The 19,540-nt window shown below is 41.9% G+C and overlaps 1 protein-coding gene across 1 annotated transcript in view; it reads left to right on the top strand.

Annotated features, from left to right (window-relative positions):
* The window catches only part of LOC309480649 (putative methyltransferase YdaC), a 190,191-nt gene that overhangs the window by 85,469 nt on the left and 85,182 nt on the right, over positions 1 to 19,540 (top strand). The gene's annotated exons all lie outside the window — the stretch shown is intronic.

Below are 19,540 nucleotides of genomic sequence, written 5' to 3'. Positions count from 1 at the left end.
GTATTACATTCCAAAGAGATCCGTTATCAGCCCCACAGTGGAAAATGAAACATATCTGTACAGGCTGGGCCGGATCGGCAAGGAATGAAAAGGTTAAGCAAAGAGAACGGTTTGGCCTAATGGTGAAAAAGCGCCTTTTGTCTCTAGAAAAGACATTACACATATAATTTGTGTCTGGAATATGACAACATCCTTGTTACAAATCTATGGAGCCCCTAAAGGGATATGGTGAAGGAAAAAAGTGGAAAATTAAATCATATCCGTACTGGCTGGGCCGGATCGGCACGGAATGAAACGGTTAAGCAAAGATGCTCACAAAAATGTTAAGGTCTTTCTTTGTGAGCGAACGCTAAGTTTTTCGGGGGAAATAAAAAAAAATGGCAAGAATGCAAAAGCTTTGACTTTTTTTTTTTTCAACCCATCCCATTTTGGTTCCACCACCATGTCCCTTTAGAAGCTTTTTACAAATCATTTAGTCAACATGAAACTGTCCACAAACGGTTTTACTTGTGGAATGTGATTTTCCTCTGCGAAATTCGCTATTTGACTAGAAAGAATTGTGGGGGTTGAAATCAATTGATTAGAGCAGGTAAGAGGGATTTGTGACAAAAAAAAAAAAAAAAAAAAAAATTATGTGGACTTATTTTTTGTAGTTTTAAGACATTTATTCATACATAAAATGATTTGCCTCCATTACATTATCAACTTTGCATAGTTCAGAATCAAACTGTATTTTTTCGTCCTCCTCTCATATTCACCTTCACTGATACCGCTGGGTCCTGTTTTAATGACTTCAATGAGGATGCTTGTTCATCACCTTTCTTATTGTTGTTTTTTTCATGCGTGTTGTTGAATGCATGCAGAAACCCATTTATAATGTTTGTCCATGCAAAGAATGGTATGCAGTAATTGGTCAAGCCCGTTTACACTGCCAGGGCTACAAATCATCCCATCCATTTAGACAAAGGAATCCTCAAGATGTTGGAATTTTAGTAAGCATTTGATAGAAAAATGCGTTTTACTGATGCTCTCAAAGTATCATATTTAATAGCATCTCCATAGCTGCCTCGTTCTGTCTGAAATTGTGAATATATTGTTTTTTTAATATATTCACCCTGACATTTGGTCTGTACATTTGTAATACTCTTGAGATTTCGAATAATTTTAAAGCCTATATACAAAACACAGCTTTGTGACGATACTTTCCAAGAGTCCGCTGCTTTCATTGTTGTCTTAACAAAAGCTATAGCTTTATAAAACACCTCCGCCATGTAATGCAGTTTCTTAATAGTGGGAAGTTCACAGCTGCAATTATATCCTTTAAAACCTTATCCAAATGTATTGTAGTATAAGTATACTTCATATACGTTAAGCACAAACACTGGGGAAAAAAATGAACCTCTAACTGTAATTATCATAGAAGCTTTGCCTATTGATTACTGCAGTATATAAATGTATCAGCAATCAAATCAAGCCTTTATATCTAATCAATATTCAACTGAATGTCATTACAGGCTTTACTGTTCACACTCAGGCATGTTTTATGGAGAAGAAAAACATATGCCCTCATTTGTACATGCAATATGGATATACAGTGTATAGATATGGATGCGTGGATGAATGAACAAACAGATAGATGAACAGACCAAGATTAAGAGGATAGCTGAGCAGATGTGATTCAGAGAAAGACCATAACGGAGGTCTTCTGAGATGGATGGAGGTGGGAGCTATGAGCTAGCATCTCAACTCGTTTTGAATTGAAAGCTAGGCCTTGTTCACACAGTGCATAAATCCGGGACTGATTGTCTACATTATAATGTTGCAAGTGATTAGATCGGTTTGTTAACACAGTGTAATCAATATCCAGTATAGTGCATCGATGTTGATAACTATCATAATGACTTTAGCATTAGCATGATGCTAAGCTACTGCAACTGAGACACATGGGGTGTATTTTACTCATTCACATGTAGCATATTGTCAATGCCACATAGTTCACTACATGTTAAAAACGAGCGAAAATGGGCGACTTGTCTTGGACAATTCACAATGTCTCTAGTTATGTTCTGTGACATCATATACACGCTAAGCCCTGAACATAACGCTAAAATCCGATCCGACCATTCATACCCTTGTGAAAAACAAGTGTGCTTAATTGTATTGAATGTGCACTTGTAGTGTACTTCAAATCTTAAAAGTATATTTTTACAAAATTACATTTGCAGTTATAATATCTGCACTTATAATAATACCTGAACTTGCAGATACTATTAATTTCTGCACTTGCACTTAAGGTTACTTAAATTGACTTTCACCTCTGTTTCATAACACTTAAGTACACTTTTAAAAAGTGCACTTTGTAATAAAGTCAAATTAAAAGTTTTACTTTAAAGTACGTTTACAATAATTATCTTTTAGTAATCTTTTGTCGTGCTTTAAGGGAGTGCACTTCTGTTGATGTGTTGACTAACATACTAAAGCACATGTAAAGTACTTGATTTTTAACTAGTACTAGCACTAAATTGCAGTTTCATCATTACAAAAAAATATTATTTTTTTTATAGAAATGACATTAAAGTCTTTTTAAGTATACTTTAACCATATTTCAAAGCCAAAATAGGCCTATCTTAAATTTAAACTACAATACATTTTCATTTAATTATAAATAACGTGTAATTAAGTGTCCAAGTTAAGTTCGCACTTAAGGATATTCTTTTTAAGAAGGTTATATTATTTCTGCAATACGTACAATTTTTATGAATGTATGCTTAAGTGTACTTCTTTTTCACAGGAGTAGCGAAACACATTTCCAAATTTCAGACCACCTGTGAATCTGGTTTGGGTTAAGTTTGCACATCGGATATACAATATTAAGAAATTAAATACAATTTCTGCTGCCTGTGCGAACAAGGCCTTACAGAAGTATGAATGGCAAACTTTTGACTGCTTGTAAAAGCTCATGTTATCTTTCTATGTAACAGCTCACCTCTCTCCACCCTCTGTGGAGATACTCTTGATGTCAACGGGTTGACGGATGATGAACTGTGCACATCAGCGGATGAGCTGAGGTTTTAGGTGTTGGTCTGCATGTGTCCATGTGTATATGTGACATTGTCCCCACATTGTCATCCAGGAGGCCTAATCTTTCATTTCTTGTACAGAGCCTTTGTTTTCTAGGATAAAGAAGAAAAAAACAAACTTGAACTAAACACAATAACACAATAAAGAGAAGAGATGGAGGACTCAATACATTCTCTGGATGTGATAAATATCATGCACTTTACGAGGACAACTGGATGCTAATGCTGAACCTAAAAGACAATCTTGGAAAGAAAACAAGAGATGCGTCTTTTCCTTCCAAAAGATTATAACTGTAAAGAGATCTATATATAATGATTATGAGGATGAAAATAAATCATGATAAGCTGACAATGACTCCTGATTATTTCTGTGTCTCTTCAATTCTGGGAAGATGGTGATGTTGGTTGATTTATTCATGATATCATTGGTGGCTGCTGGCTGTTCATTGTTTTTTAACCTTCTCTTACCTAATTGCCATATTATATAATAGTTGAAATGGTGCCTAAAGTGGAAGTAATACATGTTTTTAAAGAGTTTTCAGATGGTTGCTAAACGATATAAAGACTAAACGATATAAAGATATACTTAAAGATAGACTATAACACTAACTATATTACTTTATACTTTAAATGCTTGAGCCATTAAAGCAGGATGGATTCTGATTGGCTGTCGATGTTTTTATCGTTCATCAGCTGTGTAAAAAAAATGGTTCTGAAAGATTTTACAAAGATATTGTTTCTCTGTGCCGTTAGTTGGTGTGGACTCTGCTATTTTTTTATATTTAGAACGATTTTTAGAACTATATTGTTATACTTATACTTATATTCATTGGTGTGAACGGTCTTAAGACAGTTTTAAAAAGCCATTGTTCTCTTTGCTGATTATCTTTCTGTTGCTATTGAGCACTAGTGCGCAGAAATAGCTGCCTAAATGCATTGTGTTGTGCTCCTAAGTGAATCAAAATGCACTCTGTGTTGCACTGAGAAAGCAAAGTCATCTATTTATAATCCACTCCTTATGGGCCGATAGATAACCTCTGGGAGAGCGAACATTTCCAGTTTCCTGTGACAGGCTAAGATCTCACCTTCCACCAGCCGTTTGTCCCATCTGTTCTAGTTTAGCTCATCTGGTCCAAAGCTGCCCAACACTATTACCACCCCACTGTCACAACCTTAGGTGTTTACCTCTGCTTCAGATGCCTCCGTTCTCTTTGTTTGTAAGAAGGGCCGACAGACTGTCTGAGAGGAGATAGCATGGAGTAGACAGAAGTCCTGGCAGCGGATGGCTATTGATCCAAAGAACGCCATCTGAGGCTCAACAAAATCTGAAAGAACAGCAGGGAGAATCTGAACTGTCTCTTTCAGAGCCAGATTTTAAAAAATTGCGATAAAAAATGGCGCTAAAATATATATTAAAGTCATTTATTTTAAAGAGTATGATGCTTCAGTGGTTCTCTGGTGGTTTCGCTTCAATACTTAGAGCACATTTGAATGGATGTTGACAGTAAAATAAATGGGAAGTGATTTCACCCTTTAATTAGTTTTTCTTTACAAAGTATTACTTTGTGGTTAGTTGAATTTATTCACATTTAGCATTGTTTTTCTCCACTGTCCTATCAAAACAGTCCTGCAACCCATTTTTGTATCTAATGTTAGCAACTATTCAAATAACTATAACATTACTATACAACCTACATCTAAAACATGATTGATTGATAAAAATGATGTTCCAAAACAAACAGAGATGTTGATCCAGAAACTGGAGTTTCTTCTCTGTTGAAGAAAATAAGGCTAGATCCCTGGTGAAAAAAGAAGTGTGCTTAATTGTATTGAATGTGCACTTGTAAAAAATTAAAAATACTTGCAGATAATATAATATTAAACAGGACATAAAAGATTACTTAAGTGTACTTAATATAAATTTCAACTATAAAACATTTTAGCTAATTGCAATTAACATGCAATTAAATATCCAAAAACATTACATTCAGTCAGTGTATACTTAAGTATATTCACTTTAGTGTATACTCTTTTCAAAAGTGCTCACTTCTTTTTCGCAAGGCTTCCAATGTCAGACTATATCACTTATAGCCTATCAATGAACTACAAATAGGCCATATTTTAAATTCATATTTACCACTTTCTCATTCAGATTTAAGCTGCAACTCATAAGCTAATAAAGTACCAACTAATTCACAGTTCACAGTTGTACCATAGACTGCTGACTGCAGACGGACTGCTGTTTTGTAACTACTTGCATTTGGCCAGGGAAAGTAGGACAGGGAACTGCTGGGAAGAGTCCATTGGGATATGTAGACTTACAGCTAGATTAATATACAGCATGACGGAGTTAAGCAGATCCGGGTGCTAGTGGTGAGAGCAGGTAGTTCCCTGATGCCTTGCTATAATAGCAAATTTATCATCTCATGTTCCTTATTAGCGGAGCAAAGAAACCTAGAACCGTACAGAAGGGTTGACTGAGGTGACGGACTGAAAAGTGGGTTAGTTATTGTATATGAAAGAGATGATTTGGCTATAGCTGATTACAGTACATGTTGTTTATGTTAACAAAAAAGGGGACTGTTAAAAACGGCAAAAAAGCTGAAATATAATATTAATATTAGATAAAAAAAAACATACTGTAAACTGTAAAAATTTGAAATGTTAAATAAAATATGTTTAAGTACAAAAAATGACTAAACCCTTTATAAGGCAAGTCATTTCACTCGACAGCCATCTTTTAAACGCCTCTCTGCAGATATTTCAGTCATGCAAGTGCAGCTCTTATCTCTTTGAATGGGGAAACAACAAATTCTCCAAAGCTGTTCACCAAGCTTATGATTAAATTTCATGTTTGAAATCTAATACATTTTGTTAAAATTTAAAAAATAAAAAATAACTTTTTTTAGGCTGGACCAGCCAATGCGCATGTGCAGTTATAAGCCGTATCCCAGACCAATTGCTGCATCCCAATTCAGAGGCTGCATCTTTCGGAGATCCTTCACAGCCTTTATACCCCAGAATTCATTGCGCACTAGTGACAACAGGATTTTTGCCAAATTAGATAGCAAGAGACATTGCCAAATTACACTTTTAAACGCAAGTATTGGGTTTCAACTTACGCAAATATTTAATAATACAAATGTAAAAATGGGTGAAACCTGTTTTGTTTTCAGACAGTTTAATATAACTTTTTTTTAAATCCAGTACAAATGTCACTGTCACTCAGACAAGGTTTAAGCAAGGTTACTTGTATCAGACTAAAATGCGTGTTTGAGCTGTTTTAACTGAAAGCAACTTGCACTGGCATTTCTTAAAATATGTCAGTGCCATTGCTTTTTCTCAAGATGCACATCAGTAATGTTTTAAATATGTTAATAAAAGCTACTTAAATGTCCTAATTGAACTAAGGCCTAATCCTGGCTTAATCTAAGCGCTGTCTGTGGAACCAGACCTTTAAATAGTTGTATGGAAGAGAGATTTCTCAAAGAAACTTTAGTTGACAGATGAAGAAGTCCACTGTATTGGATCTGAAAGCAGCTACATCGCAAACCTTAAGTAAATCAGTTCATAATGCTTAAATTATGGTTTTAGATGGATAATGTTTTCAAAGGACTTACTCGCATGCAATAGCAAGTGTGCGTTGATCCTGTTTCCAGTGCAATGAATGACATGAATGAACATATTACAAATTTTCTTTTTTCCGCATATATACAGTGGGGAGAACAAGTATTTGATACACTGCCGATTTTGCAGGTTTTCCCACTTACAAAGCATGCAGAGGTCTGTCATTTTTATCATACTCTCTTCAACTGAGAGTGATGGAATCTAAAACAAAAATCCAGAAAATCACATTGTATGATTTTTAAATAATTAATTTGCATTTTATTGCATGACATAAGTATTTGATCACCTACCAACCAGTAAGAATTCCGGTTATCACAGACCTGTTAGATTTTCTTTAAAGGGGTCATATAATGCCATTTTTGTACAAGCTAATATGATTCTTTAGGGTCTAAATTAAAAGTTTGTAATATACTTTAATTAAAAATTCTCATTAGTATTGTAAGAAAACACTAATTTTACCTGGTCAAAAACAGCTCTGTTTTCAGCACGCCGTTTAAGTGCATGTGTCTTTAAATGATAATGAGCTTTGTTCACTCCGCCCCTCTGTTCTGTGCGTACACCGTTTCTGACACAGTAACACAATAACCATTGCGCGTTGTTCATTATAAACGTGGGATTATGAATTATATCGTGAACGTCGTACATAGAAAACATGCCGTAATGTACCCTGAGTGTAAACAGCCGCATTCATCATGAAGCGTGCAAGCGATTTGCAAAGATTAATATAAATATTAATATAAAGGTTAATAAAATGTTACACTCACTTCTTCAGTGCCAGTATCAACAATGACGCGCGGAGTATGATGACAGACAGGCAGCTTGCTCACGAGCGAAGGCGGGTCTGTGTTGAAACGCTCCTGTCAATCAACAATCGTGGGAGGGGCATCCGACCGTGTGACGTCACTAGGTCGAACGGCTTGATTTATATGACCCCTTTAAGAAGCCCTCCTGTTCTCCACTCATTACCTGTATTAACTGTACCTGTTTGAACTCGTTACCTGTATAAAAGACACCTGTCCACACACTCAATCACACAGACTCCAACCTCTCCACAATGGCCAAGACCAGAGAGCTGTGTAAGGACATCAGGGATAAAATTGTAGACCTGCACAAGGCTGGGATGAGCTACAGGACAATAGGCAAGCAGCTTGGTGAGAAGGCAACAACTGTTGGCGCAATTATTAAAAAATGGAAGAAGTTCAAGATGACGGTCAGTCTCCCTCGGTCTGGGGCACCATGCAAGATCTCACCTCGTGGGGCATCAATGATCATGAGGAAGGTGAGGGATCAGCCCAGAACTACACGGCAGGACCTGGTCAATGACCTGAAGAGAGCTGGGACCAAAGAAAACCATTGGTAACACACTACGCCGTCATGGTTTAAAATCCTGCAGCTCACGCAAGGTCCCCCTGCTCAAGCCAGCGCATGCCCAGTCTCGTCTGAAGTTTGCCAATGACCATCTTGATGATCTAGAGGAGGAATGGGAGAAGGTCATGTGGTCTGATGAGATAAAAATGGAGCTTTTTGGTCTAAACTCGACTCGTCGTGTTTGGAGGAAGAAGAAGGATGAGTACAACCCCAAGAACACCATCCCAACCGTGAAGCATGGAGGTGGAAACATCATTCTTTGGGGAATCTTTTCTGCAAAGGGGACAGGACAACGGTACCATATTGAGGGGAGGATGGATGGGGCCATGTATCGCGAGATCTTGGCCAACAACCTCCTTCCCTCAGTAAGAGCATTGAAGATGGGTCGTGGCTGGGTCTTCCAGCATGACAACGACCCGAAACACACAGCCAAGGCAACTAAGGAGTGGCTCCGTAAGAAGCATCTCAAGGTCCTGGAGTGGCCTAGCCAGTCTCCAGACCTGAACCCAATAGAAATCTTTGGAGGGAGCTGAAAGTCCGTATTGCCCAGCGACAGCCCCGAAACCTGAAGGATCTGGAGAAAGTCTGTATGGAGGAGTGGGCCAAAATCCCTGCTGCAGTGTGTGCAAACCTGGTCAAGAACTACAGGAAACGTATGAGCTCTGTAATTGCAAACAAAGGTTTCTATACCAAATATTAAAGGGGTCATATAATGCCATTTTTGTACAAGCTAATATGATTCTTTAGGGTCTAAATTAAAAGTTTGTAATATACTTTAATTAAAAATTCTCATTAGAATTGTAAGAAAACACTAATTTTACCTGGTCAAAAACAGCTCTGTTTTCAGCACGCCGTTTGAGTGCATGTGTCTTTAAATGATAATGAGCTTTGCTCACCCCGCCCCTCTGTTCTGTGCGGACACTGTTTGTAATAATAACACAATAACCATAACGGTTTGTTCATTATAAACGTGGGATTATGAATTATATTGAGAACGTCGTACATAGAAAACATGCCGTAATGTACCCTGAGTGTAAAAATAGCCGCATGCGTGAAGCGTGCAAGCAATTTGCAAAGATTAATATAAATATTAATATAAAGGTTAATAAAACGTTACACTCACTTCAGTTCTCCTGGAGGTGCAGCAGGAACACGAATAGTTGGTAACGATCCTTTTTTCAGGAGAAGCTTCTTAGCAAAACGTCTCTGGTTACTCACGTAACCGTAGTTCCCTGAGAGGAGGGAACGAGACATTACGTATGGGGAAATCCATTTTCCTCGAATTATGAAGTCTGATTTGAATAACTCTTTTGCTTGCAAATAGCCAATGGCGACCCCGCCCTCACCTGATTGGCTGACAACTCCCAATATAGGTGACGGCGGGCGCCAAAACCCTCAGAATCTTAGCTGAACGAGAGTAAGGAGACTGGAAGTTTTTCCACATGGCAGGTTACGTAATGTCTCGTTCCCTCCTCTCAGGGAACTACGGTTACGTGAGTAACCAGAGACGTTCCCTTATCGAGTCGGTCTCTCGACATTACGTATGGGGAACAATAAAACCCCCGCCGTGTGGGAAAAAGCTCAGCCCAGCTCGCAACGAGCCCAAGTAGAGCACAAGCACTAATCCCTACCTCACAACAGCTCAGGTTCAGGCACCGGACCTGGTTGAAACACCTATTGGCACAGAGCCAAGTCGGCGCCCGCACCAACGTAGCCCCGCTCACCTAGTTAAGCAACGCTGAACTGAAGTGAATGGGGGATTGCAGCAATGTGATTGGTGCTTAGGAATACACTGCCGGCTTATGAATGCGGGCATAATAAGGTGACACATAGATATAGTGAACATAATGCAGCTATTGCCAAATAACTCGCACTGCCTACACGACCTGGTCGAAACCATGACTAGAGCGCGCGCCAGACGGGGCGTGTCTGTAGTCTAGTCCAATGACAGCTCAGCTCCCTCTCCCTGCACTGACAGTACATGTGGTGCGAACGAAGGAATATCCAAGTTATAGAATCTCGCAAACGTGTTGCGAGAGGTCCAGCCTGCTGCAAAACAAATGTCCTGAATAGACATGCCTTTCGCCCATGCCCACGATGACGCCAAACTCCTCGTGGAGTGGGCATGCACCCCTATAGGGCAAGCGGCTCCCCGGGAAGCATAAGCCAGTCGCACAGCCTCCACTATCCAGTGTGATAGCCTCTGTTTCGACAGCGCGTCGCCTTTCTTGGCACCCGCGTAGCAGACGAAGAGCTGCTCTGAAGTTCGAAAATGGCTAGTTCTGTTCACATAAGCACGCAGGGCACGCACAGGGTACAAAGCGCACTTCTGAGACACTGAATCACTGTCCTCATCGGGGCAAAATGCTCGAATTGTAACCACCTGCGCTCTGAACGGTGTTGAGAGCACTTTAGGCGAATAGCCGCGCTTGGGTAAAAGTCTGACCATGCAATCGTCCGGTCCAAACTGCATACATGCGCTGTTTACTGACAGGGCATGCAAGTCCCCCACCCGTTTCCCGCAGGCTAGCGCGAGCAGTAGCGCCGTCTTGAATGAGAGCACTTTAATGTCGCTAGACTCAGCTGGTTCAAAAGGTGGGTCGGACAGTGCACTAAGTACTAACGACAGGTCCCTGACCGGCATCTGACGAAGGCGGGGGGGATTAAGCCGCCTAGCTTCCCGGAGAAAACTCGTTATCAAAGGATGTTTCCCCACTGAATGGCCATCCAGCACATCACTAAAAACGGCAATAGCGGCCACGTAGACTTTCAGTGTAGATGGCGAGTTACCAACATCCAGACGTTCCTGTAGGAAGGTCAGAATAATGGAAATATCGCAATTCTTGGGGTCCTCCTTTTTGTCAACACACCAGTTAGCAAATACTTTCCACTTCAGAGCGTATAAGCGCCTCGTCGAAGGGGCTCTAGCCTCGGCTATTGTCTGCAGCACTCGCTGTGATACTCCGCGCTGATCTGCCACACATGCAGGTCCCATAGCTCCGGGTTGGGGTGCCATATGGTGCCCTTCGCCTGAGATAGGAGGTCTCTTCTCGGTGGTATCCGCCACGAGGGAAACCGCGACATGTTCACCAGCTCCGGGAACCACGGCTGGTTGGGCCATTTGGGCGCTACCAAAATCAACGCACATCTCTCCTCTCTGATCTTTTGCAGCACCAGCGGCATTAACTTGATCGGAGGAAAAGCATACTTCCGTCCCTTCGGCCAGCGGCTCGACAGTGCGTCTCCCTCCAGAGGGGCTGTTGTCAATGCAAAGTACAGCGGGCAGTGAGCGTTCTCCTGCGATGCAAAGAGGTCGATCTCCGCTTTGCCAAACAGATTCCAGATCATGTTTATCGTCTGTGGGTGAAGCCTCCACTCCCCGTGCACGATGCCATCCCTGGACAGCATGTCCGCGCCGCAATTCAAACTGCCCGGCACGTGCACTGCTCGAATCGTCAGGAGTTCTCTGTCCGTCCATAATAGCAGCCGTCTCGCTAGCTCCTGCAGGGATCGCGAACGTAAACCTCCCTGGCGAATGATGTACGCCACCACCACCATGCTGTCCGTTCTGATGAGAACATGACGGTCTTTCACAAACGGAAGGAAACCCCGCAGCGCTAGATGAACCGCTTCCATCTCCAAGCAGTTTATATGCCAGCGCATCTGGTCCCCTGTCCACGTACCGAATGCCAGTCTGCCATCGCAGAGGGCTCCCCAGGCTGACATTGACGCATCCGTAGTGACCACTACGCGTCTGACCACTCTGCCCAAAGCAGCACCCTGCTCGAACATGGTTGAATCGAATCAAGGCGCTAGAGTCTCCAGACATGAACGCGTTATAATAAGGCGTTCCGTTCCCGCTCTCCACGCCCGCGGCTGTACTCGGCTCTGTAACCAGTGTTGAAGCGGTCTCATGTGCAACAAGCCCAGTCTGCAGACGGAGGCTGCAGCTGCCATCAGACCGAGTAGCCTCTGAAACGTTTTTAAGGGGATGGCTCTGCCTTGAACGAATAGGGCTAATGTATTGTGAATCGACTGGATTCTCGACTCTGATAGCTTTGCGATCATAGCGCGCGAGTCCAGCACCATACCGAGGAATGTGATAGACTGGCACGGTTGAAGCGCACTCTTCTGCATATTCACAGACAGTCCCAAACCTGTCAGGTGGGCGAGGAGTCTGCATTTGTGTTCCTCGAGAACACACTCCGACCGCGCGATGACTAACCAGTCGTCGAGATAGTTCAGAATGCGCATTCCACTGAGCTTCAGGGGAGCAAGCGCTGTATTCATGCACATTGTAAATACACGGGGGGCCAGAGCCAGCCCGAACGGCAACACTTTGAACGCCTCTGTCATAATCACACCGCCGAAGCGGGGTGGTCTGCGAGCGAATTGGAGTGTATAGCCGCGTTTTATTGTGTTTAACACCCAATATGATGCCGTCGGGAGCGTCGACCACGCGCTTAGGTGGCTCGATAAGGGGGGCTTTAACGCATGCTGTGGCGGGGGCTGAGCGCCAGCCACCGGGGAAGCATTGACCGCTACATGAATGACAGGTGACTCGTTCGCGGCTTTTCTCACGGGGACATAAATAGCCACCTCCTCGGGTTTCCCGGGGGAGAGGTTTCGCTTATGACGTGGGTAATAGTGTAGGGAGGAAGAAAGCTCTTTTGCTGAGACATGTAATGCACTTTGTTTATTGAAACAGAACGGTTTCAAAATCAAAACATTCACTGCCGAACTCTGGGCGGGAACACGGCCTCTTCACAGCGGGTCCGACGAACACGTCCCGCGCTCTCTTCCCCCCGACACGCACATCAGGAACGCTGCTCTTTCTTGCCCGCCGGGTGCCCTTGGCTGCTAGAGGCCGGCTTCGCACCAAAGCGGGGCTTCCTGAACTGCCTCTGGCGGAGGGGAGGCTCCGGCTCGCGACGCTCTGCCGCGCTCGGGGACGCGCGCTTGGTGTGTCCCGCTGGGCGCTGCGCTGACGAAGACCTGGACCTCGCTGCAGGGGGGGCTTGAGACCGTTTCGGCAGGAGATGAGGCATCATCTTAGATTGCTTGACGGTCTCGGCGTACTTGTCAGATAGCGACTCCACCGCAACACCGAAAAGACCCGTAGGGCACACCGGCGCGTCCAGGAACTGCCTCTTATCAGCATCGCGCATCCCTGACAGCGTCAGCCACAGATGGCGATGCAGGGCCACAAGACTGCCCATATTGCGGCTGATTCCCTGGGCGACCTTTTTAGACGCCGCCAGGGCGAGATCCGCCGCCGTGCGCAGTTTCCTGAGCAACTCCGGGTCCGGGCTTCCCTCATCCAGGGACCCTTGGAGTCGTGTTTGGAAAACCTGCAGGATTGCCATCGTGTGCAGGGCAGATGCTGCATGTCCAGCTGAAGTGTATGCTTTCTCGGCGATGTGGGCAGTAGCTCGACATGGCCTAGAAGGCAATTGGGCGGTCTTCCAGCCGGGAGAAGACGCCAGATGGGCCGCGATGGCATCCTCGACGGGAGGCAATCGCGTGTATCCCAATTTCTCCTCCCCTTCTACTGTCGTGAGCAGCTGGGTACCTTGTGCATGGGCTCGGGCTGAGTAAGGGGAGCGCCATGACCTGGTGAGCTCCTCGTGGACCTCCGAGAAAAAGGGCGCGGGTCTCCTCTGGGCTTCAGCCTGACGGCCCACGCCGAGGAAGGAACCGTCCATCCATGGAGTGGACAGTCCTTGGGAGCTGTCCACTCCAGCTCCATATCCGCCACAGCCTCCGTGAGAATGGCCAGAAGCTCTGCATCCAACAAGGCGGGGGCGCCTTCAGACGGGGACTCGGACCACGCTCCCGGGTCCGAGGCACTGGTAGACATGGCGTCGTCACTGTCGTATCTAAACGAGACCATTTCCCGCGCTTCTTTAGGAGGGCGGTAACAGGCCTCAGAGTAAGTTAAGGGCTCTGCCACGTGAGGATGGCGTGGGTGTTGGGCCGACGTCAGCGCCTCGACAGAATCCACGGATGGAGTTCTCTGCCGTCTCCCGGTCCGCGGCTCGAGGGTGGCAGACTGGGGAGAGGCAGGAGATACAAGACCGTTGTTACGTGTAACGGCCAGCCTTGCACGAAGGATCTTGATGGGAAGCTCCTCACAGGCACGACATCCCGATCCTCCGAATGCCGCCTCCGCGTGGGCCCGACCCAGGCATTGCACACACTGCTCGTGTGCGTCTGGGAATTCGGTGGGTCCACCACACATGCGGCAAAGAGACATGATGATATAATCCACCGGAACGCGAGAGGGGATAACTCCTTACTATATTTCGCTCTAATGCGTACATCAACGGTGAAACCAGACTCGAGTGAAGAAAAAAAGATTCTGAGGGTTTTGGCGCCCGCCGTCACCTAAATTGGGAGTTGTCAGCCAATCAGGTGAGGGCGGGGTCGCCATTGGCTATTTGCAAGCAAAAGAGTTATTCAAATCAGACTTCATAATTCGTGGAAAATGGATTTCCCCATACGTAATGTAGAGAGACCGACTCGATAAGGGAACCAGCTTTATACTGACCCTCGTTTATAAAGCAGTCTGGTGTGTGAAATGATTCACGCTCGCAAACATGAAAGCATTGACGTTGATCGTGAGTAATATTCCCTTCGAAAAAAAACTCAGCCACTGCGTCTTCAGCGGTTCGGATTTAGGAACATCAATATGACTGCTGTGTTCGTTATTGCACCGAAGAACAGAACACCGCCATTCTGTTCATAGACAGACAGTGCTCCAGCTATCAACAATGACCGCGCCGGTCCGCGCGGGCTATGATTGACAGCTCACTCACGAGCAAGGGCGGGTCTGTGTTGAAACGCTCCTTCAATCAGCAATTGTGGGAGGGGCGTCGATTTTGTGACGTCACAATATCGAACAGCTTGATTTGAGATGGGGGGAAACGTATAAGAAGATTTAAAAAAAAAAACACTGGATGGATTTCTATCATTTTATGATGGTTGTGTACAGGCACTGCCAACACACATTTCAGTACAATTAACAGTGTTGTGTACTCGAGACTCAGACTCGGTCTCGGACTCGGTCTCAAGACCATATTTTAATGGTCTCGGTCTTGTCATGGACTCGTGTGCATTTTGACTCGGAATTGACTCGTACTCGAACATATTAGGACTCGGACTTATTCCCGAGTCCACTCGAGTCCCATTCAAAATATTTCATGATTGTTACTATATGTTAATATTTCTTTAAATTGTTGTTTGATTGAAACGTCCAATGATTGCTGACTTTCTTGTGCGCAACTGCGCATGACTTGAGACTAACGTTCGCGTAATAATTGTAATAAAATGACCTTTACACCACCTACTATGTGGCCTTTTTACCATTACAGTGTACATGATTCCATGGTATATTTGATTTACTGTTTGAGTATGGTGGCAATTTTATTGTTACCACCAAATATTTTACATATTCTTGAAGATATCTTTAGGTCTGGTTTTTAGACCCAACCTTAGGTTATCCAACCTCTCCGGTCTCGGTCTTGACTCGACTCAGACTCGACTCTCTCTGGTCTCGGTCTCGACTCGGACTCGACTCTCTTTGGTCTTGGTCTCGACTCGGACTCGACCCTCTCTGGTCTCGGTCTCGACTCGGACTCGACCCTCTCTGGTCTCGGTCTCGACTCGGACTCGAGTGAGCTGGTCTCGACTACAACACTGACAATTAACTTGTAAAAGTGTATGTACCATTATATGACCCCTTTAAGTTGTGCTTTTCTGATGTATCAAATACTTATGTCATGCAATAAAATGCAAATTAATTACTTAAAAATCATACAATGTGATTTTCTGGATTTTTGTTTTAGATTCCGTCACTCACAGTTGAAGAGTACCTATGATAAAAATAACAGACTTCTACATGCTTTGTAAGTGGGAAAAACCTGCAAAATCGGCAGTGTATCAAATACTTGTTCTCCCCACTGTAGATTGTGCAAAAAAAAAACATTATTAACATTATGTGAACCTCAAGGAACATATTACAATGATAAAATAAATCCATGACTCCTTTAATGATAACTTAAACACATTTTAAGACAGACCTACTGTGATCTACATCTGTTAATCCATGATACAGTAATGCTTTTGTTGGCGCAAACAGCCCTCGTTATTTCAACATATATATATATATATATATATATATATATATATATATATATATATATATATATATTTAATAATTGTGTTCAACATTGGAATCCCTGATGAAAAATCGATTCTGCAAATCAGAGAATCAATCAGAGAGTCGCAACAAGCAAACAAACTCTTTAGTGCAGGTCCACTCCCGTGAAGCACTGGGATAACATAAAAGTCAGATGTTGTCCTCCAAACTAATGTGTGCGTCCTCCACATTAGAGGACTTTCAGTACTGGAGACACAAAACCTGCATGTGACCTTAAGTGATCAGATATCACAGACCATAATGCACTTGCTCAAGACTATTCTATGTCTTGTACTGATGAGGAAGTGCTGAGACCACAATGGGTCGATATAGCATTGGGTCGATGGTAATTGATAAAAGCTCTGGCCTCACTCTCCTTTCACCTTCAGTCAAGTCACCTTTATTTCTATAGCGCTTTATACAACACAGATTGTTTCAAATCAGCTTTACAGTGATAACAGGAGATATATGCATTCCGGCTGTTGTTTAGCTCAAGTCAGTTCAGTGTTTATTCAGTTCTGTTGTAAAAGTTCATTTCATCTATAAAGCAGAAAACAGTGATGTCATCGTCCAGCTCAGTTCAGCGTCAGTACAGTCAGATCAATAATGTTGTTGAATATTAAGTGTCCCCAATGTAAGACTTGGTAAGACTGAGATCAAACACCCTGCAATAAAACAATAAAACTTGCTAATCTGGAGGAAAGATCTCAGAGAAAGAGTACAGGACACCGTCTTTCCCAAACTTATCTCTTCGTCCATCTATGCATCCCTCCTCTACCGACCCCTTGTCCTTCCCCCCTGGTTCAAGTCACGGAAAGTTCACAGAGAATGTCTATATGACACATATGATGTATCTTGTGAATCTATTGTTTTATCCCTTTCATGTTTGGTATAATTTTTAAAGCATCAGTGCGATTGGTAAAATGGTCTCAATTTCACCGCAGTCACTTATTAGGAGAAAGACTGAAAAAACAGGTTCCTGTTGACCTAGTATATGCAGCCTAATAATCATTTAACGGATGTGAATAATAGAAATGTGATAATGTGTTATGTGTATGCCAGGTTAAAGAGATGTGTTTTTATAGATTTAAACTGACAGTGTGTCTGCTTCACGAACAATAGGAAAACTATTCCAAAGTTTAGGTGCTAAATAAACTTAAAAAAAAGAGAGATGATCTACCGTCTGCAGTTGATGTTGATATTCTAGGTATTATCAACTGGTCAGAATTTTGAGGCCGCAATAGATGTAAAGGACTATAATGCGTTAAGAGCTCGCTAACGTACTGGGAAGCTAAACGTTTTAGTGCTTTGTAAGTCATTAGCAAGATTTTTAAAATGTATGCAGTATTTAATAGGGAGGCAATGCAGTGGTGACTGAACCATATAGTCAGCACAGCAGAAGAGAAAATGATAATTCAGATGAACCACTAATGATTTCTGTCTATGATATGAAGGTATAGAATAAAAAAATAAATAAAAAATAAAAAATAACTTTTTAGAAGTTGAAATACAATTAAATGTATATTTTATATTTATCTATAGGCACATTTATCTTCAACTGAGTTTTTTTTTTTTTTTTTGAGATAAGATGAACAAAATTTGCAGTTATATCCAAAATGTAATGTAAGTAGGCTATTAAGTATTAAATTAATGTCTTTTTTATTTTTAACAAATTTAATTAAATTTTAGTAACACTTCCTGGCTGCATGAATATTTAACATAATTTATGATGTTTAATACAATCTTATTTTTTTGAACTGATGAAACCTGTTATGACAAATTACTATTCTTATACGTTAACCAACTGATATAGAAGTTTGGGTTCTGTAAAATGTTTCATGTTTAATGTAAAGCCTCTTTTTCTTATCAATATGCATTTATTTGATAAAAAAAAAAAACTGTTATTACAATTCAAAGAACTGTTTTCTATTGTATGTGAATAAATGTCATTTATTCCTGTGATCAAAGCTGAATTTTACTCCAGTCTTCAGTGTCACATGATCCTTCAGAAATCATTCTAATATGCTGATTTGATACTCAAAAAACATCAATGTTGAAAATAGTTGTGCTGCCTAATATATTTGTGAAAACTGTGATACATGTAATTTTTTTCACTATTCATAAACAAATAGAACGTCATTTATTTGAAATATAAATCTTTTGTAACATTATAAAATATCATTAGTCACTTTCGATCAATTTAATCACCCTTCCTGAATTGATTTATTCAAAAGACAAGTCTTAAAGACACCAAACATTTGAACATCGCTGTATATCATTCACAGGTTTAACAAAGAAAACTTTTGTGAAGCACAAGTTAGCAGACAGCAGACCGAAGTAGAGAGTGCCTCAGTCAGAATGGAAATTGCTTGAATAAAATAGTCATTGACTGCTAATGGTCACTCAGCACAACATCATCCACTTCAGCTCTATCCATCTGAGAGCTCATTGAGGAGGAGAGGCGAGAGAAACGCAGAACACACCTCTTAAAGAATCAAATTAGACATGATGGATTGTGTTGCTCCTTTGTGAAAGAATGGACGAGTCTGCTTTGAGAAGATAAACTGTATCAATATATCCTTTCAGACAAACGCCGAGGCTGAGAAAGGTGGAGGCGAAGAACATGGTTTGAGTCATTTCAGAAAATATGTCATGTCGTACAGGTTTGCTTTGTTAAGTTTTCCATCTTTTCGTATCATCACACCCCCGAAAACTGGCAAAGACAGGATGAATAAGAGAGAAAAATAGAGAGCAAGTCATCACAGAAGAGAGTATGCTGCTGTAAAATATTCATGGGGGTGGGATATTTTAAGACCCCTCCTGTCTGCTGGGATGAGATGAGAATACATGAAATGACTTAGTGCCGTCATATTCTCTGTCATACACTGTAAATCAAGACCTCCTCCTCCTCTTGAAATGAGCCGTACCAAACATTTGCAGTGAAATTCTGTGTTTATTCTGTGTAAACCCCACTGGTGCTGAGTGACATTACAGCAGGCCTCAGCTGATGCGACCACTGCCAGAATGTTCAATACCATAACACTGTATATTACTGTATATTTACATTTTTAATGGCTGCACTCTTAGAGGATATTCTATATTATAGAACCTTAAATGATTCTGTCAGACACCTCATATATAGAACCTATTAGGGGTTCCCATCATGGATTTATTTTTAATGAATTAATTTTGATTTATTTTTAATAAACAGTAAACATACTCTATAGAAATAAAATAGAATAATCCATTAAACGTGAAAGTATTA

Source organism: Leuciscus leuciscus, assembly GCF_965113295.1.
Source record: "Leuciscus leuciscus genome assembly, chromosome: 18".
Classification (NCBI taxonomy): Eukaryota; Metazoa; Chordata; class Actinopteri; order Cypriniformes; family Leuciscidae; genus Leuciscus; species Leuciscus leuciscus.
The sequence above is the reverse complement of the archived record's forward strand: the minus strand, read 5'-3'. Positions and strand labels throughout refer to the sequence as shown.